At 44.3% G+C, this 24,476-nt stretch overlaps 1 protein-coding gene and 1 long non-coding RNA gene across 4 annotated transcripts in view; one reads left to right on the forward strand and one right to left on the reverse strand.

The window, feature by feature from the left end:
• PPP2R2B (protein phosphatase 2 regulatory subunit Bbeta) overlaps positions 1 to 24,476 on the reverse strand; it is a 391,816-nt gene that overhangs the window by 213,332 nt on the left and 154,008 nt on the right. The window lies entirely within an intron of this gene.
• Positions 9,260 to 15,087, forward strand: LOC140846184 (uncharacterized). Its single transcript, XR_012125097.1, has 4 exons — positions 9,260 to 9,778; positions 10,321 to 10,384; positions 13,776 to 13,834; positions 14,261 to 15,087. It is a non-coding gene; the product is annotated as an uncharacterized lncRNA (long non-coding RNA).

Below are 24,476 nucleotides of genomic sequence, written 5' to 3' on the forward strand. Positions count from 1 at the left end.
CTTCAGTCAGCTCCCATGGCCCTCTGACACATATCCGTTCTTTCTCTTTTTCGAGCACTTCCTTACACTTTGGCACTATAAGAGGCTCTAAGTCACTTTGTACATTTTCTTCCCCATGCCTAGAATCAGACATTTCTCCAAGGAGTCCTGATTCCTTTATATTGGAAAAGGGTTTTAGAAATCAAGATCTGAGTGCTAGCTGGTCCCAATGCTAACGGAGGGTCATTTTCTTTAGGCTGCCTCCGCTGACACAGAAACAAATACAGGTATACACACAGATGTATATATTAACATACTTATAAATATTTCTATATGTAATCAAGTGAGAACTGACTGGGACCTTCGTAAAGGCAGTGCTAGGCCTTACTCACTGCCCCCGCCAAGTACAGTGCTTGGCACATAAGAGTGTCCATGTTGACTTACTGTTCAATTTGCCCAATAATTTCAATTCTAGAAGGGACTGCACATAAACTTGCTAATGTTACTAAATACGTTTTTAAGAGACTAAAATCATAACAATTTATGAGGGTAACTGTACAAAAGGGTGCATCAACAAAGGTCTGATTTAAATGTGTTTATTCAACTCTGTGAAGGCAAAATGACAGTAATACATCCAAGCTACACAAAAAAGGATTCAGGCTTCCCTGAAAAGGATTCGAGTGGCATAAAATGGTTTGTTTCTCCACAGCAATTTACATTTATTAAAACAGATAATAGGCATAATCATTGTCAACACAGAGCATCCGCCCTGTATAATGTCTTAATATATTCTCGAAGTTCCTGACAAACAGGCACAAAGCCATGGCAGATTAGACTAAGTGGGGGATCACGCTAAGAGCACAGCAGAAAAACCAATCTAACACTTCAGGGAAGGAACATAAGACCTGAGAACAGCCTTTGAAGGCGAAGGGTGAAATACAAAAGGGAAGGTGCTGAAGTGACGCATCAGCTGGAGGGGAGCCGGCCTCTTACGGGACACCCGGCATTAACGATGCTCATATACGTCTGGGTGAGTGTGTGCGCCTGAGACCGAGGACGTTTGAGGAGGTCTGTATGGCGCTGCCGAGGGGCTGGTCTTGAAGCTCTGGGAAGAGTACGTGCTTTATATGGGGACTGCCGCACACAGGCACATTTTACACAGATTGTGCGTCCATTTCAGATGAACAAATCACTTGTCTCCTTAAATCTAGTCTGGATTGTTTCCAATCTGTTCTGCACACTGCAGCCAGAATGATCTTTTTGAAAAAAAAACAAACAAAAAAAACAAATTTGGCTACTGCTCTCTAGCTTCCCTCCATTTAAATATTTTAACATTTCCCTTTATTCGTAGGATAGAAAGCAACATAAACTTCATATTCTTATGGCTCTGCAAGATGTGGCTTCTGTCCAACGCCCACCCTGAGGGAACTCGAGCCACGTGAGTCCCCTTTTACCTCTCTGCACACACACACCTTTACTGCTGCTACTCCAGGAAGCACTCGCTGCTGGTCACCCTTCCACTTCTGTGTCCACACAGCTGACTGCACTGCTGTGCAGGACCAGCTCGGTGGGCCCCGTGCAGGGAGGCTGCCCCTGCCCAGGTCCGATCCTCTCGACACACATTCTCACAGCACCACAAACTCTACCTCTACGGTGCTTTTCACACTTACATACATCAAAGAATAACAAAGAAATGTACATATTGTATCTCCCCAGAGGCCTTGTCACTCCACATCCCTGGCACCTAAACCCCATGCCTGCCCCACAGTATGTACTGCTCTGTGGTACCAAAAGGATCACAGCGTTTTCGCTTGATGAAGGATCAGAGGGCTTTACATTTTAATGTCATGGTCTCCCATAAGGACTTAGATGTATTCAGTTTCCTTGAATTAAATAAATGACTAAGCAAAACACAAGGTATGTCTTCTCTAAGGAGTCACTGTAATCCCTCAAAATCTCTGATTGTCAGTTTTGATGTACCCCAAAGGATCAGAGAACCTTCTTCTCTAAGATTCATGTCTAGCAGAGAATCGTCTTCATGCTAAGAGATTTTCTGTTTGCTTTTAGTAATAAGTAATGCCAGCAGTTAGCGGCACAGAGTAGCTTAACATCTATGGAGAGATTGTAAATTTTGCAAAGATTGCATCAAGACTGCCTCAATAACCACGATAAACCTTAAGGCCTGGGATAGCGTTTGGAGCATAACTGACCCTCAATAATTACGGGTTAAATGTTTGCTGAATGAATGGTGACGCTTTGAAAAAATTAGCTAGTTGAAGCCTGGGACCAGAGCGAGGCAGACAGAGAGAAATGAATGTTGAGGTGACTTGCTTATGAAGAGGAACAGACACAGAGAAAGGGCACAAGGATATTATCCTCTCCATCTCCTTTTGACAGAAGCTGCAGGCTTCAGAGGGGGTGGGTCAGGGCGCAGGAGAGTGCCACACACAGACAATGGCGGCCCCACGGTGCCGCGGCTAAGGATGGACTCGCCGCCTACCATCTCCAGTGGAGAACAGTCAGCAGGTTGACAGACTCTTCTGTTTACACTCCTGAACAAATAAACTCATTGCATCTTTGTTTTTAACCTAACAAATCATAGCCTGATTACAGGTCATTAGTGACCATTAACACACGAAGCCGCTGGCATTTCAAAAAATCCTCGTATGTCTGAATCACACAGTCTCGCCTTTCGCACCGGCCCAATCAAGCTTCCCAAAGGAAACTCCCCTATCGGGCCTCAAGCGGGCCTTCCACAAACTAACAACTAGCCTCTGGAATTGAACTGGGATGCAGAAGAATTCGTTTGGTTCCTTGCTGATCTCCCTATGGAAGAACCAGCCATTCCCTTTGCGGTGGATACGTGCTCTTTGGGCCCAAAGAGTGTGCAACCGCCTCTCTGTGAACATTCTCAATTATTCCCAATAACTGCTAATGTTGGCCAGCAATCCAGACCTGCTTGTGTGGTACCAGCACAGACAACCCTAAATTCACAACACAATGACTGATTAGAGTGCAGATAAATGCACAGCGCATGTTGAGGATTGTCAGAAATATGGAAGTGACAGGCACAGAGTCTATTTAGCCAAAAAGTGGGGGCGGGAGAATATAAATGTGTGTGTGTATGTACACACAAATATATACGTATATACACACACACACACATATACATACTCTGGTCAACTGGGTAGTCCAGGACTTTTCGAAGTCCATTCGTGGCTTCAGATTATCCATATTAGAAGCCAAGATTCTGAAAAAGAACTGGATAGTTGCCAAGTCTCCGTTTCACTCTGTGCTGGGCAGTCCCGGAGGGCGGGCAGTGATGAACAGAGATTAACGATTGCAGAAATGTTTGAAGACTTTCTAACATAGCAACTGCCATTTGGGAGCTAATCCACGGTCCATCTCATCTAATGTTTCGTTGCTTAAAAAAAAAACATCCCCCAAGAATGCCGCTTTTGACTACGAATGTGCTGGAATCCGAGGAGTTGCTAACAAGGCAGGTAACAGCCCCTGAGGCCATTTTTACTTTTTATTCTCGGTCAGCTTCTGAACGCCTGGCTCATTCAGCTCCACAGGCCCAGTGACGGGACAGAGCTCAGTGTAGTTTAAGAAGCTCTTTCCAGCGGGCCGTCCCACTCATCTTTACATCAGTTGTGACGAGTTACATTACCAGTGGCATAGCAATGGTGGGAAATGCAGGTGCTGGCATTTCCTCTTACCAGCAGGGAGACCTTGGGCAAGTTACTCAGCCTCCCTCAACTTTGCTCTTCTCATCAGTACAACAGAGATGGTAATGGTACCTTCCTGAGAAGGTAAGACCCTAATAGTAATTAAAGGGATGTGTTTAGCATATTTAAACACAGTACATAATGTGCTCGATAAATATTAACCGTTAATGTTCATCCCTTTCTCCTCCGCAAGCACCACCACACCCACATGGCCACCATCTCTGCCACCAGCATATGTCACAGGAAATAAAGCTAAATGGCCAAGACGAGCTTTTCCCCAAAGTCACCCAACTACTAAATAACTCGGGCAGAACTGACCTGTCACCTTTCGACCCACCATCCTCCCACCTGGAGCGCTTCATCCCTCTCCCCTTCGGCTGAGCCCGCCTCTGAACCCCATGCACCGTCTCAGTCCCTGGCATTTCCCCATCACAGGACTTCTCATGCCACAAGATGCTTGCCCGCCATCCTGTCTGTATCCCCCACCAGGCCATGAACTCCTTGACAGAAGAGACCAGGTCTGTGTGCCACACCTTTGCACCCCCAGCGCAGAGCATGGCACCAAGCACACAGTGAGTGCTCAGTAAGCACCGACCGGTCAGAGGATGAATGGCAGCCTCCTGTCATGCCGATCTGCTGCCGCACATTTAAGTATTATTTCTCACTGGCACACATCTTGGGAGATTAGAGATAGTCATACATGGCTTCAGGCCTGGCACTGCTATAAAATAATCCTAACCTCATGTTGAAAACTCGAGGCAATCTTAAGCAAACTCTAATGAATTCCATTTCTGAAGAAAGCAGCTTTACTTGTGAAAAGAACGCCTTGAAGTGACACTTACATTAACAGACACGCACATTCATTTCATACCCTCACACTGACTCACAAGCTACGCACAATGCTTACACAGTTACCGACCCCTTAGCATTTTGAAAAGGGCACAGTCTGTACTCTGAAAGGGCTTTTCTGAAGCATCTGGACTCAGTGAGGCATCGTGAAAAGCAGGTATGCACCCTTCCTATTCTTCCTTACAACCAGCTCCTCAAATTCTGACTCTGAAGTGTCTCTTTCTCACTGGCAACTTCTGTGCTTTTCGAAATTTTGAGTCTGACACGACGCAGACCAGAAAAACAGGACCAAGTAACAAAGTACTTCGATTCTTCCCCCTCCCGATGCTCCCGCGGGAGGTGTGGAGGCCACACACCCGGGGAGCTCCGGGGAGGCCCATTTGAAGTCTGCTTAGTCTCACCTACTAAGGCGGGCAAGGAAGGCAAACCGAGGAGCAGTGCGACCCCCAGTCAACCCCGTACACCATGCAGCCAGCAGGAATGAAAGGTACATTGAGATCACAACAGGTACAAGCCCTTCACGAAACTGGCCAGACAGAAAACTACAATTTTCTATAGCAAGGAAAGAGCTGAAGTCTACCCCACATGACAAACACCCTCAGGTATGACTGACAAACAAACCCTGCTCTTCTACCTTATATAAAAAAGCACATTAAGAAATATAACCCGTTAGGAGTGTACATAAATGTAAAAAGCTACGGCCCCGTAGTTCCCGTGGGACACCAGTGTTGGACACGTCCTTAGCCACAGGCTGGTGGAGACTGTGCGTAAACACATATATAAATAGACACATCTCCTCTCTGTTTTCTTCTCCCTTTCAGTCTTTGACCACCTTTTCCATTTCACTTTGCGGTGATAAGTATTTGGAAACTCTTCTTTTCCCCATTCCTTCTCTTCAAAGGAGCCCTTCGTTTCTGAGCGTCACACGCTTCCATCCATCTCAGCTCTTACCCCCTTCCATTACAAGCTCCACCTCAAGGGAGAATCTCGGAGGATCCTTTTCTTCCACAAAAAGATAAAGTTCTTAAGTGCTAACTTCTGTTTTCGAAGGCCCCAAAATACAGTCAAACATGGAAGCTGTAAGCTAGCTAGTACTGCCACAAGGTTTCAAGAAATGAATAGAAAAGGTTAGAGACCTTCCTGCTACTTCATGCACATCAGGTGGGACTACTTAGGGGTCTTACTGAAGGGGCTTCCGAGTATTCAACACAGGTCACAAGTTACTGTTTTTCCTCCATAGTGATTACTAACCCAAAATGACCCATTTCATAAGACTCTTTATTCTTCATCACACATGAAGTAAGAAGCCCGTATTGTCTCTTTCTTCATTAGAGCAGTTAACGTATCTGCTGCCTGGTACGCTGCCCTGTTCTTCGTACCTGTCTGGAATCCATAAGGCAGGGCCTGTTCTTACCTAGCCGACTCTCTCTCTCCTGGGAATTTCAACCAGGCGTCATTTGTCCTTGCTGTGGACCAACACTCACCCACAAAACACGTCCTGGGTCAAACAATGTTCCTATCTACATTTTCTTTTTAAAATGTGAATGGATTTGCATGCCACAGAACAACTTTTAAGAAACCGGAATTACCAACACGTCCACACGACTAGTTCGTTAACAAGAGTAGGTATAAATAATAATAATACTAGTACCTTTATTTCCACAGGTGCTTTCATCTGGATAATTCATGCCTCATTATTGTGCCACTATTCTCTGTCCCGGGTTCCCTCGGCTCCTGTGACAAACATGAGGCTCAGAGCCAGACCCCAGGAGGTAGAGTGCCTCACCTTGTGGCAACGACTTGGGTGACGGGGCATCACATACTCCCCAGACCCCCTGTCGGCCCTTCGTGTGAGGTCGCTCCAGCCTGCCAAGACCCAGGCCCACACGGAGACAGTCGGCGCCTCAAAGCCCCTACCAGCTCCAGCCCCCTGAGGCGGGCCGCCCTGGCGTTTGGCACAGGGTGGTTTGTAAAGCGCTGCTCTGGACTAGCAGCACCTGGGAAACCGTTAGAAAGGAGGCTTTCAGGTTCCATTCCAGACCAATTAAATCAGAAGCTTCTTGGAGGAGCTCAGGAATTTGTGTTTAACAAACACTTCAGGGGATTCTAGCAGACGTAAAAGTTGAAAACAACCGCCATAGGGCACCTGGGGAGTTTGAGAAGGCTGGGGTGGTTCGGAGAGCCTCTGCACGTAGCTGCAGAGGGCTTGTGGAGGACGGGGAGCTTCGGAGGTAAGGCTTCACCGCGCAGGGTGAGGAGGATGCGTGAAAGGCAGAGGCTGCTCCTGCACACAGAACGGCTCCGATGCAGGTGGGGCTACTCAGAAACGGGGGCCAGAGATCTCACTGACTAGAAGGGGCTCCCTTTCTCTCGAAGTGTCAAGTATGAAATTATACCCTAAGAAAAATCTAGGAATAAGGCAATACAAGAAGGACTAAAAATAAAGATGCAAGATTTAAAACACAACAGAATTATGCATTAATAAGAGTTTCAACATACCACTAATATAGAGTTCTATAATTAATCTACTGTCATTAATTTTTTAATGTCTCAAAACCCTTATCTTTAAAAACTATCCTACTGATGGTACCTAAAGTAGATAATGGATTTTCATTTCCTAATGCTTTATTTCATATTCAGAAGATAGCAGCAGTTGGATTAGACTCTCACAAGATTCCATTTATTATTATATGAGATTCTATTTATTATTTAAAGGGGATCAGTCGCCACCACACAGTACTGACACTGAATCAAAGATTAAGGTTGGAGTGTTAACTTATTTTGTTTCTGTTTTGTAACGAAAACAGCCATCTTTTGACAGTAATGATTTTGCTGTAGGACATAGAGATGACCAAACTAATATTAATAAAAATACACTCTAACATTATTTAGCAGTCACTACATACTCTCTACCTGGGACTGTCCTGAGCATGTCACCTACAATGTCCGTATTTAATGTTCACACTAACCTTTGGAAATGAAGCATTGTTATCAATGCTCTAGAGGAGGCATCTAGGCTTAGAGAGGTGAAATGACTTGCCCAGGGTCACAGAACTGGCACGTAGTGGAGCTGGGATATAAACCCAGTGATCTCCAGAGTTGATGTTCTTTACTTGTTTTTTTAATACAATCCTGAACTCTTGGGATTTGGAGGGCAAAAAGAATGTATGGTCCAGTGCAAATAATACTTAGGACCATTTATGGAAACACTGAAGACAGCCAACTAATCTATGCCAGGCACTGAACTGACCACCGCACAGCTGCTGCCTCGCTTGACCCTTTCCACACCCAGAGAAGGTGGTCACGATCACTGCGCAATCTTACACATGGGCAGTTCGGTTAAAGGATCTCAGTAGTAAGTCCACCTTCATAACAAAGAATTGATTTCTCACATAATTAAATGGAAACAAAGCAAAAGATGTACACAGCAGGTAAAACCATTCAGTAAATGTAGCTTGACTGCCCTTACGTTACGTTTCCAGGGATAAACACGGTGTTGGTGATGATGGATCCATTGTCTTTCTTCACAATTTTCTTACTTGCTCCAAAGGGCAGGTATTTGTGAGTCAGATATTTGGCTATCGTACACAGTGGTGAAATAGAACAAAGTCCACCGGCTTTTCTCCATCCTTATAGTCACTGGACCCCAGCTCTCTGGGGCCTGTCCCACTGGCCGGGAATGGCAACAGGAACAGCGGAAGCCCCCAAGAGGAATGAGACAGGCCCCAGACTCCAGCCCGACCATCAGCGGGCGACAGCACGCCGAGCTCTCTGCCCGAAGAGCCTTGTGTTGTGGATGTAGGTGGCCCACATCTGGTAGGGAGAGTCAGCAGAGATGGAACCTTCTTCCCAAGACTACAAGATTTCACTTAGTTGGGAGTTCAGTGAAAGTTGACTTATTTAGTATTCAGGGATGGGATAGTCAAGTATCACTTTGTTCTAGAAACCAGAATCTTTGGACCTCGGTCTCATCTCCACCACAAACCAGCCACATGATCGTGGGAAAACTGATTAACTGCATTGGATCTCGGTTTTCTTATTGAGGAAAAGAAGAAATCAAACTTGTGTCCTGACTTTTTTGAGCAAAGAAGAACTGTGAAAATAATTTGCAGAATTATAAAACCCCTTCATAAGTATATGATGGCATTACTGTTCTACGTAACTCCTTCCTTGCCTAAAGTTTGGCCCTAACATATCAACCTGGTTAGCCGAGTTGGTTTACTGACAGACTAATTTAAAAGACAAAAGGAAGGGGGACTGTTTAAAACTATAGCAAAGACATCTGTGGGACTACATGCTTAATTGTTTTGCTGACTAAGAGAGGTTCATTTCCAGTGGTCTTACTTCCCTGTAAGCTGAGGAAATCCTCAGAAATCACTGTAGGTCATGATAAAATAGCATGAGAAACCTGGAAGTATAAGTGAAAGGATTATCACCAAACCACTATGCAGCTACCCAGACACAGACATTCCTGGTAGCACAACAAAGCGGGGTTCAATATATTTTGCTAAAGGCACCTTTGGGTTCCTACTCAGATTGCAAGTGCCAAGTTATTCTCCTTGCACGTCCACTTCAGAGAGGAGAATTTAGCCTATATGTAGATTAATTGGGACAGCAATGAAAGGAAATCGGGTGGAGGGCATTTTTATGCAGGGAGAAGAAAAAACATTCCATCTTCAGTTAAATAAACTTGGGGAGAGGAATAAAAAATACTATTTAGTACTATTGCTAGTTTTTATATCTTACTGGGAAGATTCAACCACGACATCCAAGAACAAAGAGGTAAAAATCAAGGAAACAATTTCTTTGATACCTTTGTTTTTATCTTAGACTATGGTTTCCCCTCAATTTATCTGACAGATTAAAATAGCTTTGTGATGTGACACTATCATGCTATTGTTCCTAGGAGAGTTCCTTTCTTCAAATATTTTGTAGGTCAACACAAACAGGTAAAAAGTAAATTAAGATCATAAGTCTGTATTGTCCTTGGACCTGTGTTCAGAAAGGAATATCGTTTTTTTTCACTAGTTGTGGACTGTAAAGCTGATTGCTTCATTAATCACCTAAAATCTGGCTCTAGACCACCTTACAAAGCTGCCTGTCGGGACCCTGGCAGCCGAGGGCACAGAGGCTGCTGAGATGGTGATCAGCGACTGAGAATGACACGGAGGCTTCTCAGACATAAAACAGGCCGCACTTTCCAAAGCCAAGAGCATCTCGTGAGTGGACAGTTCTGTTTTCCTGCCTACGCTTCTCTGGTAGAAAACACAGCTTTGTTATGTCACCAACAGCCGCGTTGCCGTGCACCCCACTTGACCAGCCGCCCCCATGTGCGGACCCCTCCAGGGGATCTCATTGTCAGTAACCCACTGATTATCATTTTAAGACGGGCTTCGACAAAACATGCCAGAAATTCCTTCAGGGTAATTCAAACTACGTTCTTTGTCAATAAACACAGATTGTGAGGTCTTTCGGGTGCAGGGGGGCTGGCCTTGACCTGTGGGCTCCAGGACATTTTTTCTTAGATGGTTTTGGATCATTGCAGTTGATTTCCACCCAGACCCTTTCCCAGCTCCCTGTGAGATGACTGGCTGAGAAAAAAGATATCTTCTCCCCTTTACTGCTTCAGCCATGACACGGGGCCAATGGGGCTCGGAACCCAAGGGCCAAGCACGTGGCCAAAGCCCTTTGCCACAGGAATGAATGCTTGACTGGGATTCTTGCTATTGTTACTAATGTCCACTTACCACTACTCTTCCAGGATTCAAACTGACTTTCATTTGAGGAATTATTAATGTGACTTTAAAGTAAAAGGAAGACCTCGGGTGAGTATTTGGTACATCGATATTCAGAGATTTGTTCTTTGCCCATGGGAGATACTCCTGGAATTATTTTTCACCATAATGATAGCTTTATTGTTTTTATTATGTAAATAATACATATGCTTTTTTAACTCTATCATACATTATAGGAAAAATAACTTAAAGTTCTATCAGTCTGAGATGACCATCAATAATATTTTAGTAGTCATTCTTTCCACTGAATTCTGTATGTACACACCAGAAATTTGTGTAAGGGGAATCATACTATGCATATTTTATCATGCATGTGGCTCCCTTAAATATTTTTATAGGTATTTTTGGGTGTGTACCTACTTCTCCCCTTCCTCTCATAACCAATGTTAATAACTTTTACATATTTTTTCATCCTGATAGTATCATATACAATTCATATTGTCATGAATAAAGTTTCAGTTGCTCAATCAATGGTTGCTGAATGGTTAAAGAACAAAAGAATAAACACAAATAAACGGGTTAGAGAATAAATAATAGGCTATGCTCTTAATTAGCCAGTACAATTTCTAAGTGATTGCAAAAATCGTGTAAGCACATCTTTTGACATCTCCCCTATGTCTTTACACTTCCGTGGGGGAAGGAGAACCTGGCTTCAACAAGGTCAGAGGCAGTTACAAGTTTAAACTCCCAAGAAAAGAAGATGTAACTGTCTGCTGTCCTAACTACAGAGACATTATTGATCTACCCTCAAACTCAACCCAAGTTCAAAAACCATTTACTAAGCATCTGTGTGCCAAGCACTGAACTGTCCTCTGTAGGATAAACTAAAGATGTGAAGATGACCTTCTAGGAGTTTCTTTCCAGTTGGGGGGACAACATGCTGGTCTGCCTCTTTCTGGCAGCCTCTCTGAACCTGGGCTTCAGTTCACACATTCACGAAACGGGACGAATACCTGTACATCACAGGGTTGTTGTTATGATTAAAGAACTTGAGGGATATGAGAAACACTTCATGGGAAAATGTGGATTTGTGGCGGAATACGTAGGTACCGGAGAAGGGGAAACGGTACACAGAGAAGCAGGGAAGAAGGAATGGCCTGCGGCAGTGGGGACTCAGCGCCAGCCACCTGGTCGGTCTGATGACCAGTCAGGAGAGACTTAGGGAGGCCAGGGGACAAGCAGGAGACAGCGAGGTTTACTAGCACAGGAGAAAATGTGAACAGAATAATATCCTTAAAGGGTCAAACATAAGTAGGAAGATGTTTTTTTTGTCTCTTGAGCATGTGCCAGTGTCTACATCAAGGCCACCCATGTGAGTGACTCAAAGGCAACCTGCTTGTCAAGGAGCCGGAAAAAGAAAAAAAAACCTGGCCTACGCAACAAGCTCAAATCCAAGTCTCTAAAACTTATCGGAAAAGTTCCAATCAGAAAATTTCCATCTCAAATTGTGCTGAGGAAGCTTGGGGCCTAAGCAAGCAGGGTGGCTGCAGACGCACAATATGATGACCACACTGCTTCTGCGTCCTCCACCACAGCACAGGGGTCCTCAGGTCCGGGGGGACCTTGGCAAGTTTTTGGTCTCTAGCCCTGCAAGGGGTCAGAGGTCCTGTAGGGAAATACATCTTGTTCCCAAATGAAACAACACCAAAAAGTGTTCCTCTGTGTCCCATGAAGTGACCCAGGGGGCTCTGACTTCCATGGCAGAGTATGTTCGTTTCACCCAGGCTAATCCTACAGAACTGGAGTGAGATTAGATATCAGTCACTGCACAAGATGTCTGTTGGTAGCACCGAAGTGTCCCAGAATCTTTTGGGAGCCCACGGTTCCAAGGCAGTTCTAGTCCCCTCTGTCATATCTTCTCCTTTTAAACCAGCACCGTGATGAATTCCTGGAAGCACGTCCCTGGATCTGCACTGCCCTAATAAATACCCCCACCCCATCCCACCTGTGCTGCCTTCCTAGACAGAAGAGAAAGGAGATGAGAGGTAGATTTTAATATTACAATCCCAAATCATTATTGAAACTTGATATGTCTGGAAGCTGCTTTAATACTTTTAGTCCAGTGACGAAGCAATCAGATCTCCTATTAGCCACCACAAACGTTATACATTCAACTAGTCATTCAGACATCCACCAACCCGTCCATGCAGGCATCCTTTAAATTTTATTTACTGAAAACTTAGGTCACAACCTGTGTATCATTTTGTAATACTTCATGCATATCTTAAATTTAAAAAAGCCTTCAAGAATTTAGTATTCTCACTTCAATACCTAAAGACAATTCAGAGGAAGAAAAGTGTCTCAAATACACAAGCTAAATGAATTGAGACCTACAAATTGACTCCCAACTATAATCCCCAAAGACTGCTGAAGTGCAGACAGCCAGCAAAGTGAAAACCACTCACTAGAAATATAATCACAGTGGTAGTTTATAAGATTGTACTTCTCGGTTCCATCAAATCATGCTCCCAATTTTGGAGGAAAACCAGAGGTGTTTCAAAGTCTTCTTAAGCTAATGATAGAGTCTAGTTTTCTCAGAGTTACCTGGGTTCAAACCCCACTCATTCACACACAGTGTTAACCCTAAGGAGTTACATAGCTTTCAGAGATGTCAAATCCGACCCCACGAGAAGCTAGCTCATTAAACAGCCATTATGATTATTATACTGGGTCAATCAGTCTTTGAAGTTACCTATAACACCAGTTGGAGGAAAATTAACATTCCTGGGTCATCAGGTTCCAAATGCTTATCTACAACTGATGCCCTGGAACCATGAAAGTCATTTTATTTAATATAGGTGGACAACTGAATCTCGGAGAACAACTGCTCACCCATTTATTTCATGGCAGAAGCTGAGCGTGGAGCTTGCCTCCCTCTCAGAAGGAGTGACACGTACCTGGGGCTTTGGGGAAGACCAGGGCCCACAGGACCAAAGTAAAGTTCAATGTTTATAGTGTTACGAATTTTTTTTCTGACCTTCACCACCTATAAGTTGATGAACTTCAACACCCTGGCATGAACGTAAACTGAAAATCTATGACCACGTGAGGTGGAGCACAGTACAGACCAAACAAAGGTGGGAAAAGGCCACGGCAGCTGCAGGGTGTTCCTCGTTACATTTGTAGAAGGCAATTTATTAATATTATCTAGACACTTAATTGTTTATACCCTTTAACCCAGCAACCTTGACTTCAGAAACTTATTCTAAGAAAATAACCAGAGAGATGACTTAGGTTCATGCAATTATTTATCACACAATTATTACAACAAAATATTGGAAATAGTCTAAACCTCTAGTATTAGGAGACAGGCAAAATTACGGTTTACCCGTAGGATGTTACAGCACCAGGCTCACAGCACTGTGTTTGGGACTAAAACAAAACTACAATAGATATGATACCGTTTTACATATGATTCCAGCATTCATCCACTGAGAATGGATCAAGAAGTGTTTATAATGATAATGCCTGAAGCTAGAGGTAAGTTTGCTTTTCTTTTTTACACTCTTCTTATAGGCCAAGTTTTCACCAGTGAGCATATATTTTTTTCCTTCATAGCCTCTTTTCTCTTACTACATGGTTATTTAATAAGATTTATATTCATATTCTTATGTCTGTGTTTATTTAATGTATATCTTCCCAACAGAATGCAAGCTCCATGAGAATAGGGTCTGTATCTGTATTTTTTTTTAATTGTATACCTGGTTGGTTTTGTTTTTAGCATGGTACCCAGTATATATAGTAAATATTTTTTAAATAACTACTGAGTGAATGATCGGGGAGACGCTACTTAGAAGAGGCACGGTTATGCGTGGGGATTCTGGTGGGCGGGAGTCTGTTAGGTCTCTAGTCTCTAGCTCATGTGCTCAAAAACATACCATTTTCCACGCTTGCTGTGCCTCCTAGCACCACACCAGACGCATCCTCCATGCGGAAAGCCTCGCCACGCCCCTTCACCGTCAGACCCCCGGGACCCCCCTTTCCCACCAGCCATTCTTAGTCAGGTAAGCTTCCCTCTGGCAATTATTACTGCAACAACTCACCTGGAAGATCAACAGTTTTTGACTTCTATTGGGTTCCAAGCCCTTTTTTAGAACAGGGGCCAGCGAACTACTGCCCGTGGGCCACCACTTGATTTTATAGAGTTTTGCTAGAATACAGCCACAGCCGCATGTTACAGCGACAGAGGTAAGCAGCTGGAACACAGACTGTGTGGTCAGCACGGCCTAAAATATTGACCACTTGGCCCTTTATAGGACTTTAGCAACTGCTGTTTTGGAACATCTACATACTTGTATAAAGTGAAAATACATCGAATTTTTACTCTATTAGAAAGTTATTCTTAGAGTGATAGGGGATCCAAAGTATATGTCCAAGCACTTTGTAAGGAAGAAATTATTGTAATATACCTAAATATGTTCTTTTGTCAGACATGCCTGCATTCAAGGCCTCATCTGCTGATACTGGGCAGATTACACAAATCTCTAGGCCTCAGTTTTGTCATCACTGAAATAGATGTCATTCCTTCATTTCCTTAATAAACATTTAATGAGCGCTGTTTGCCAGGCGCTGTGCTAGGAGATAGATATTAGATGATGGTGACTAAGACCTAGAAGTCTCACCTAATTCAGCTTTATCCATACGTAACTCAGGTTGTTGTGGAGATTAAATGATACAGATACATACATACACACACATGCATGTATATATCATACATAAACACAGCAATGGAGTACATAATACACACCTCATATATAGTAGAGACTACTCACCTCGATTCCTGGTACATGGCAGGCACTCAGTATATGGTGGTTTTTCCCCATCATCATAATTACAACAGAAACTCTTTTAACAGACCTTTAAGAAGCTGACTCATTGGATTAAAAAATGCCTTCATTTCCCTCTGTAAAATGGGCCTACAGCATGCTCTGCACTCACAGCTACTTTAGCAGCTTTATCTCGGGCACACAGGCACACTTCTGCTTCAGGCTGAGTTGCCTGTTTACTGAGAGTCAGCTGTGTTTGTTCCCAAATCTCTCCATGCCAGCTATTCCTGTGATTTAATTAAATATCACAGGGTGATGAAAAGAATGATGTGAAAAGAAAGGGAATGACTGTTGCATGAAAAAACTAAATCAAATGTTTCCAAAAGATGACAAAGAATTGCCGGATTAAATATGGGAGACATAAAAGATTGGCAACGATCTTAAAAATCTAGAAGGGTCTGTAGTGCGATTCCTTCTCAGGTATCTATACTCCCACTCAACCTCAAGGAAACCAAACTCAAACATGGTCTTTGTCATTTGGGGTGTGGTCTCTCCTAGAGAAATATAATCCCTAATCGCAGGCTCATCTTCAGAGATTAAGCCTTGATTCTTCAACAGGCTCTTCATCAAAGTTAGGCAATGCTGTTTAAAATATGTGTATCATTTTTTACAAATTTTCAGCCTTAACTTTTCCAATTTACCATGACTGATGAGTCCTAAATGCATTTAAGAGAGGGATTGTTCTGTATTTAATTCTTCCAGGCGAACAATACCACAGTCGCAGGGCGGCATGTTTTCTCATCCCCTGCCATTCTTTATAGGTAAGAAAATAAGCAGAGAGATGGAGAGACCCGTCCAAGTCCACCAAGTTAGTGCTGCTGGAAGTGGGTGTAGGGCCAGGCAGGCTCGGGTTCCACCACCTCAGCCACCTGGTGATAAGACGAGGCAAATGCAGTGGAGACCCACACAGCCTGCCGTACGTGGTTAAGAGTGTCATCTGCCCACATAGATGGAAGGATGCTTGAGAAAAAGAGCTTATACTTCACCATACCCTCTAGCACAACCGGCATAGCAGCTGGCAATAAACAAATAAATAAATAAATCCTGAATTCATGAATTTTCTTTCCTACTTTGTAATAGTGGCAGCCATCGGGGCCCTCCTGATTTCTGAGAGGACCAGGCCCACACGGGGTTCCTGGCCCCCTCCGTGGAGTCAATAGTAGCGGGGCAGGAATTCTCTGGCGCCCGTCAGCTCGTGTCACTGAGAGCACAGCCTCTCCCGCCTGTCAGTGCAGCAAGATGAGCAGCGCCCTGCTCCCCAGATGGCTACTCGTTCCCCCAGCCGCCTTTGCCACATGCCTGATTCACTCCAGCCCAGGACCGTCTCCAGCATTCACGCTGCAAGGCAGCTCCTGCCAATGACTTTGCCAAATGGCTCCTCTCAAAGTCATGGGCCGCCCAGACAGACCGGCTCCTCCATCTGCAGGAGCTTTTGGCAAAGAGATGCTTCTCTTCCTGGCTCCGCCTCGTGGCTGCACCAGAGCCTTCTTGCCAGAAGGATGCTCTGAGCCCTCAGGATCTAAGCTACAGTCTGCAGCCCTGCCCCCACTTACGGCTTTGACCTTTGTTGCCCAGACTCACCCATGAGCACACTGTCAGGACATAGCAGAGAGACCCAGATGGACCCAGACGGCGCACCCTGGACACCTCCAGCCTGAGCAGTCTACAGAGAGCAGGCTTCCCCTCCCCACCTCCAGCCCCATTTTAGTAGATTAGGAAACCGAAGCCCACAGACTACAAGTGACTAATTATGGTGGCAGGTCAGGGACTAACACCCCCACGGTGTGCATTCCACATCACCACTCACGACACCGCACTGCCTTCCAGTTTTCCCTCTGATCATTTTTAAATTCTTGATAAAAACTGGACGCTTGGTATTGGTATTGATTCAAAAGAGTATTTCTTTATAAAAATGAGTAATCTTTTCTCTGTCAAAGACATTTTGGTTTAAACAGGCGTGCCCATATTCTACATTGTCAGACCTGGAAGTGACTTCCGTTCTGCCACTTACTGTTGGGTGACCTGGCCAGGTAAGAATCTCATCCTGCTCCAACTTTCAACTTAAAAGGGTATAAGGACAGTATCAGCCTATGGAGTTATGAGGATTAAACAAGAAAAATCCTTTAAAGCTCAAAGTTTGTTCCTGGCACAGAGCAAGCCCTCCACAACTGCAAGCAATCGGCATTCCTTATTCACACTCAAACCCACAGTGGCTTCAGAATATACAGCACGGCGCACATACAAATAAGTATGCCAGGTAGTCCCATCTTCTACTTGAGGAAATTGAAGTTGATGAGGTTAAATGATTTACCTAAGGTTTCTCAGAGAATAAATGAAGGATCAGAGGTTCCTTATTACCATTTTACTAAGAAATGGGAAGCAACGAGATAAAATCAGGAAGGAGAACATTTGAATAGAAACATATACACATGAATAATCACAGCAGCGTCTTACGTGATATACAAAGCTAGAAACAATTTTCCATCCACAAGGAAGATACTAAACAAATTACGGTACAGTCACACCACGGGGCACTGAGCAGCCATTGAGAAGAACAAGGCAGACATAGGTGTCCTGACATGGGAAGAGCTTCCGGATACATCATACAGAGAGAAGACAAAGTGGAAATAAAACAAGCACTGCGTACTCAGTGATGCAAACGAACAATGCCTCCCCCGTGGGTACCTGTCCGTGTACACTTACATGTGTGGAAAAGCATACACGGTGGCTGTAGGGAAGCGCATCCAACTATTAACCATGGTAACTAACCAGGGAAGTGGGGGGGTGGTGTGGGGTTGGAGGGGAATTCATGCTTTGCTTTATCTACTTCTACAATGCTTGAATCCTTTCAAGTAAGAAGGCATTTATGTATTATCTGACTTAAAAATAAAGACACGAAGGCATAGAAGAATATGAATAACAACAATACAGCCCTTGTAAACGCATAGACCACCTCACGTGGGGGTCCCTGGCCCCAAGCTGACTTCTGCGAAGTTACATGAGCAATGGTATCGCCCAAGTGTCTTGCCTTGCCTAGCTCTCCTCTTGGGTAAAATGCTTCCCAGTGACACTTGGTTTCTGACTCAAACTGAGGACTCTCGAGTTTTGTCTTTCAGGCCACCCGGGAGTGCCGAGCACTTTGCTGCAACATTCCCCATTAAAGCCCTTGCAACTTTCCACTCTCTGCACCCTTGTGCGTCTGCCAAGGGTCACAGAGACGAGCCCCCTGCATTAGGTGGAGGCGGCGGCCTCTCCTTCTGTGACTATTTCAGGTCCATCACTTAATAGAGTCAGAGAGGTGGAATCGGCAGAGCATGTGGAGGAGGCTGGCCGGGAGTGCCCCAGTGTTGAGCCCAGTACACCCCGAGCGCATCCTCTCACGGGTAAGGTCCTCTCGGGCATACTCCTAGGAGGTTACATAATCCTCGGGTTAGAATACCGCCCCACAGGGCCCCTCCAGACCCTTAGACTCCACGCATCTTTTGGCCCCTTACATACAGAATCTTCTCCATTTCTTTACAGTTGATTTGAGTAATCAGGTCTCTTTCTTCTAAACATGGAACCGAGAGTCTGACCTCCCCCTCCCCACACCATCCCTTTCCATTACCCCCATGACCCTTTCTCCAAAGAACCAATTAATGCAAATTCCTCTCCCACGGATTTCATGCTTGCGTATCTATCATCGCTCCCGACTATTTCTAAGGCGAAGCTGAAGTATAATGATTCAAAGTTCCTGGATTATTTAAGACACGGCTCCTGGGAGTCTTGTAAAAGAATCTGTGCTTCCAATGGGGTAACTGTGTCAGAACTGGTCTGTTACGTCAGAGCTGATTCTCAGCCTGCTTCTAGAGTTCCACTGGGCAGGTAAAAGAGGGAAGTTTGGTGGTAAAAATGACAAGTTTGGTGAAAGAAAATTCATCTTATTAACTGGGAGGGAGGGAAGCAGCACTGAAGAGCTGCTCTGGCCACAAAGAGGCCTCAGATGCCTCCACATGTACATGGAAAAGGACATCGGCCGCCACTGGCAGCCTCTGTCCCACTCCTTCTGCCCCGCTCTGCACAGCTATGTGAGTTGTCATCAGCTCTGGAGCATGGGTGCCTAGATGGCCTGGCAGGACCCTCTCAGCACAGCCTGGGAGCTACATTGTTAATGTCCTGGGCTAGGGGTGAAGGACATGGAGAAACTGTTAAGAACCCAGCTAATTCTTGCATATTGACTGCTCAACTCCATAAATATTTGACTTCTTTCCTTACAGAGTAAAATGAATCAACAGGAGTCAGCTAAGGATTTTGGCACTGGTTGGGGGAATTCGGCTCTCTCCCCCGGGATGATAGGCAGGCCCAAAGACATGCACTGCCGCCCTGCGCAATGAGGGAACGCACCGGCGGGCTAACACTGCATGAGCCCCATGGGGATGGATGCGGAAGTAGAACACGACATGCATTTTCCCCCTAAAATCCTGACCAGAAGCACCAGGGGTGGGCACATGCCTCGAATCTAGGCAGTCATAGATTCCGATCTGCTGCTGCCACTTACACAAGTTTCTTATTCTGACAAATGGGGCTAATGCAGCCATTCCCCTGTGACTGACGAAGGAGTCTGAGTACACAAATGTGAAACGCCAAGGAAAATGCCTGGAATACAGCCTGTGCTCAAGAAAACTGAGTTCTCTTCCCCCAGCTGAGTGTATAAATTGGATCCTTAGCTTCTTTGTAAATGCAAATGCCAGGGTCTAGGAATGTCAGTCTACATCTGTGCTCTTTTCATTGAGCATTACCAATATTTTGACAGGACTGGCCTAATATTATTCACCCCAGGTTCATCAGTACGTTTCTGACCAGCCCTCAAAAAGGGCTTGGGATTGCCCTGGGGACCTGGATGCTAATAATGAATACTTGCTAGTGATTTTCAATGCACTCTGGTTATTATGTTTAGTAGCAGAACATTTCCCATCCCTGGAAAGGTCATTTACAATGGTATAAGGCAGCTTCTTCCTACCCTCTATTTCAGATTTTTCCAAGAACAGCACAAAACTCAAACATTCATACATATGCATGGGAAATACTATTTTGATCTGGCATTTGCATACAAATATCAAAGCAACTTAAAGGACTACAAGGCAGCTCTCCATCATATGACACCACCTCCTTTTATTTTTCCAATGCCTCCTGCACCTTCCTATCAAAAGCCATTTCCATGTACCTTCCAGTTTTATTCAGCATAGCGTTCCTCTTTCTTGAGCGTGTGAAGGATGCGGGGGCTGGGGAGGCAGAGACTTTTACTTTCTCACTTTTATTCTTGTGTCACTAGGAAGCTAAAACATTTCACGGATCTCCGGTTGCAGACCCTCTAGATCAAGGCATCCGAGACTGGACTCTTCCTATTTTCTCACATTGCCGAGAAATGGCAATACACCAGTATGTGGATAACTGCGTGTGTGGTTGATTATGCTTACACTGGGGCATTCCACTCTGAGGTACTTGGTGTCACAATTTCTTTATACTAAGCCAAGATCCATTTCCTTGTTAATTTTTCACTCATTGGCTCAAATTCTGTCCTGGAGAACTCCTCTGCTAGGCATCTCACCTGTTCACATGCTTTTATATACCTTGAACACGCTGGTGACATCCCAAATTACATATCTAGTCCAGACCTTCTTCTGGGCTTCAGACCCAGATACCCACCTGGTTACCTGGGAGTTTCTCACTGTCAGACTAGATGTCTCACAGGATCCTCAAGCTAGTCAATTTCCACAGTCTTGTTCCAGTTGCCGCGGGAAGCCCTATTTGGCACCCATTCTCACGGCTGACGCCTGGGAGTCACCCTGGACCCCATCTCCGTCTCCTTCAGCTCCACCTGATCTATCACACAAAGCAAACCCTATCCATTCTTCTTCTGCTCTGTACTAAATCCATCGAATTCTTTCCATCTCTACTGCCGCTGCCAACCTGGAGTACAGCCTGGTGGTCTCCTGATTATCTCCGTTCTCACTCCTGCTCACCTCCTACCAGCCCTCTGACCCCACCCTGCACAGCTGCCACACCGAGCTCTGAAGAAACAAACCTGATCATATTTCCCCCGATCAAAATCCTTTAATGGCTTTCGATCCTTCTTTGGATAAAGTCCAAACTCCTTATGGCCAACAAAGCTCAATGTGATCTAGTCCCTGAATACCTACCTCTCCAGTCTCTTTTTTGTAACACTTTATTATGAAAACTTCCAGACAGCAAAGTTGAAAAACGAAATTTATAGTGAATACCTATTCACTGACCACCTTGATTTTATCATTAATGTTTTACACTTGTGTTATCGCACATCTCTCTACTTACCCATCCCTTCATCCGAGCTGATCGTTCACGTGTTCGGTGCATTCCTAAGTAAAGTGCAGGCTCCAGTCTCATTTTCTCACCCTTCCTCTTATTCCAACACTCCAGCCATAGGCATTGTCCATTCTTTGAATCTGTCACACTATTTTATATCTCTGTGTCTGGTACCTATTGTCTTCTCTACCTGACATGTCTTCAGTTCTTGTCAATTCCTTATTCATCCTTTAGTTCTCAGCTTAAACTTCCTCTGAGAGGCTATTCTTTAGTCCTCCGATCTAAACTAGACCCACCTTTCAGCCTTATATATGATCTCAAGGCACCTTATGTTTTTCCTGAATATCACTTATCACAATTGGCAACTACAGATTTATTTGCAAAATGGTTTGTTTAATGTCTATGTTCTCCACCAGACTGAAAGCTGATGAGGACAGACACCCTGTCTGGACTGGAACAAGCTGGATGACCTCTGTCAATAATACAATACAGTACAATAATATTTATTGAAGGAATTAAAAGCAGAATGAATAAATAATTATGTAATAATTATATATTAATATTATAATAATACATGAAATAAGTGAATTTGTTCTTCCTTTAATATGTGCAAACCATATGGGTTTTTAAAGAGAGGAGATGGACAGAATATAACCAGCAAAGACATTAAGGCAAATTACTACATGGCAAGGTCCCTGGATAGTGACTGGGCCAAGAAGAGCCTGCAGGGGGTTCTAATGACTTCTCTTCCATCTTCAGGAGCCCTTCCCCTCAAGATCATCCCACATCAATACAGAATCCAAGGAAAAACAGTGTCCTTGCGATGCAAAGTCAGCTTAAATAATAATAATAACAGCTGTAATGTACTGAGGGCATTATTGAGGTCTGGCTTGTTTTAGGCATTGTCTTGAGTGCTTTCCCTGTTTTAAATAACTTCTTCCCGAGTCATGGGTTCTATTGTGAAATTCCCATTTTAGAGCTAAGAAAACTGAGAACAGAATAACTAGTTTAAAACATGCTCTCTGACTTCCCCTCCTAACCAGATTGTCATTCCTGTAAATTCCACCCATAAAGAATACTTATTCTGTCTGTAGCTCCACATGAGAGTAGGAAGGTTAACCTGGAAAGCTCGCAGACGGCTCTAATGGAGAGAGGGTTTCAGTTGGTTCTAACAAGTCTAAAAATACAGACAGAAATCCACCTACAGATCAGAGAGATTTGAGAGATGAACCTTGCTCAGGAAACCCAGAGTCCATATCTGAAAACACTACTAAAACCGTTGTACTGACTTGATTTTTCTGGTCATCCCAATCCCACTGATGCTTTCCCTCATATGTAACCCCAAACACACACTTTCAAGGGATCCCTGTAAGGAATCGTACCTTGGATGGAGAAACAGTTTACACACAAAGATAAAATCATTGTGATCTTCCCCGTAACAGGGGCTCACGTTGAAGGAGAATAAGGCAGTACAGAATTTCCTGGTGAAAGAACAGGAGCTTCAGACACTTAAGACGAGCTTTTCCCCTTACTGTGTGACCTCAGCAAATTAGTAACATCTCTGGGCCTCACCTGCTCAGTTTCCTTTTTTGAAAATGGAAATAACATGTACTTAGCAGGGCTTAGATACATGGAAATGCCACATACAAAAAGCCCAGCACAGCAAGGCCTCTATTGGAAAACAGAACATGCTCAAATATGGCAACTTTAGAAAGAGGGAAAATATAGGTAAAGGTAGAGAAGGGTGGTAACTTTAAGGCTCAGACTAAAAGTCATAGGAAATGGGTTTAATCAATGCATATCATAGGTTCTTTTTCTTTCCCAGAAAGAAAGTGAGGGAGGGAGGGAGAAAAGAGGAGAGGTTGGGTGACAGCATCTTTAGCATTTGCATTGCTCTTAGCGGAGGAACTTGCCTGCAGCTACCACTTACAATGCAGATTGAGCCCGGAGTGCTTCACACTAACTACACAGCAAAAACCTTTCAGCTTTAAATAGAATACTGCAGTGTGGAATGATCCGAGCAACAGCAAGAAAAATGTAGAGATAAATGCAAAGGAGATTTTGGAGAAAAAAAGAATCTGACACACCTGGGCAGGTAGGAAAACACAGAAATATCATCAAAGGAGACAAAAAAAAAAAAAAGAGAAAAGCCTCTAGAAAGACCTAGAAACTAATTCCCCAGAAAGTGGGTGTAAGTTAATAAAGGGGAGGAGAATTTTGGGGGCAAACCCTCAGTGAAGAGGATTTTAAAGAATATTTTGATTTGACCCTCTTTCAAGACATACTAGCACTTCTAAGGTATTCATCATCATAAGAGGCCGGAGGGACTATTCAGCCTCTGGCCGTCAGGATTGCAAGAATGCTCCCTAAAATGAACACATTAAGGCCACAGAGAATTTGCTGCTCTACCCAACTTCTGCTGCTTACATTGTGTAAATTCCACTTTTTTTTCCTGCCCAGACCTTCACTAAAATCAGATAAAGAGACCTTGACGCATCAGAGAAATAAAGATTTGTTTAGTTTTCAGAGGGTGGTGTGTGTGCGTGAGGGGAGTGGGAGGGGGGGAAGGGAGATGAGAGGTTGATTTACACAAATTTTAGAAAGTTTTTTGCTATGAACTAATACCTCATTTTTGACTCTATGAACCCAGGTATTTTACGCAGAATGAGAGTTTATAAAAATGTCTTAAAATAGGAACAAGGATTACTTAGTGTCAAAGGCCCTGAAAACAATAAGGAATGCCATTTTAACTCGTGTCTTCATTCTACAGCTGACACTCCTGCACACATGGCCCGGTTGGCCCCTCTTCCCAGCTCGCGAGGCTCCTTTGCCTGCACTGGGAGGCACAGTGCGATGCAGAAGAAAACATGCAGGCAGCCCTCTTCCTTTGCTGCCACAAATAGAGAGAAGTGTCCCCAGAAAAGCCAGGAGACCCAAGGCCAAGTTCTCCCTCAGATGCCGTGCTCGGACACAGA

The sequence above is a fragment of the Manis javanica genome, chromosome 14 (genome assembly GCF_040802235.1).
Source record: "Manis javanica isolate MJ-LG chromosome 14, MJ_LKY, whole genome shotgun sequence".
Lineage (NCBI taxonomy): Eukaryota > Metazoa > Chordata > Mammalia > Pholidota > Manidae > Manis > Manis javanica.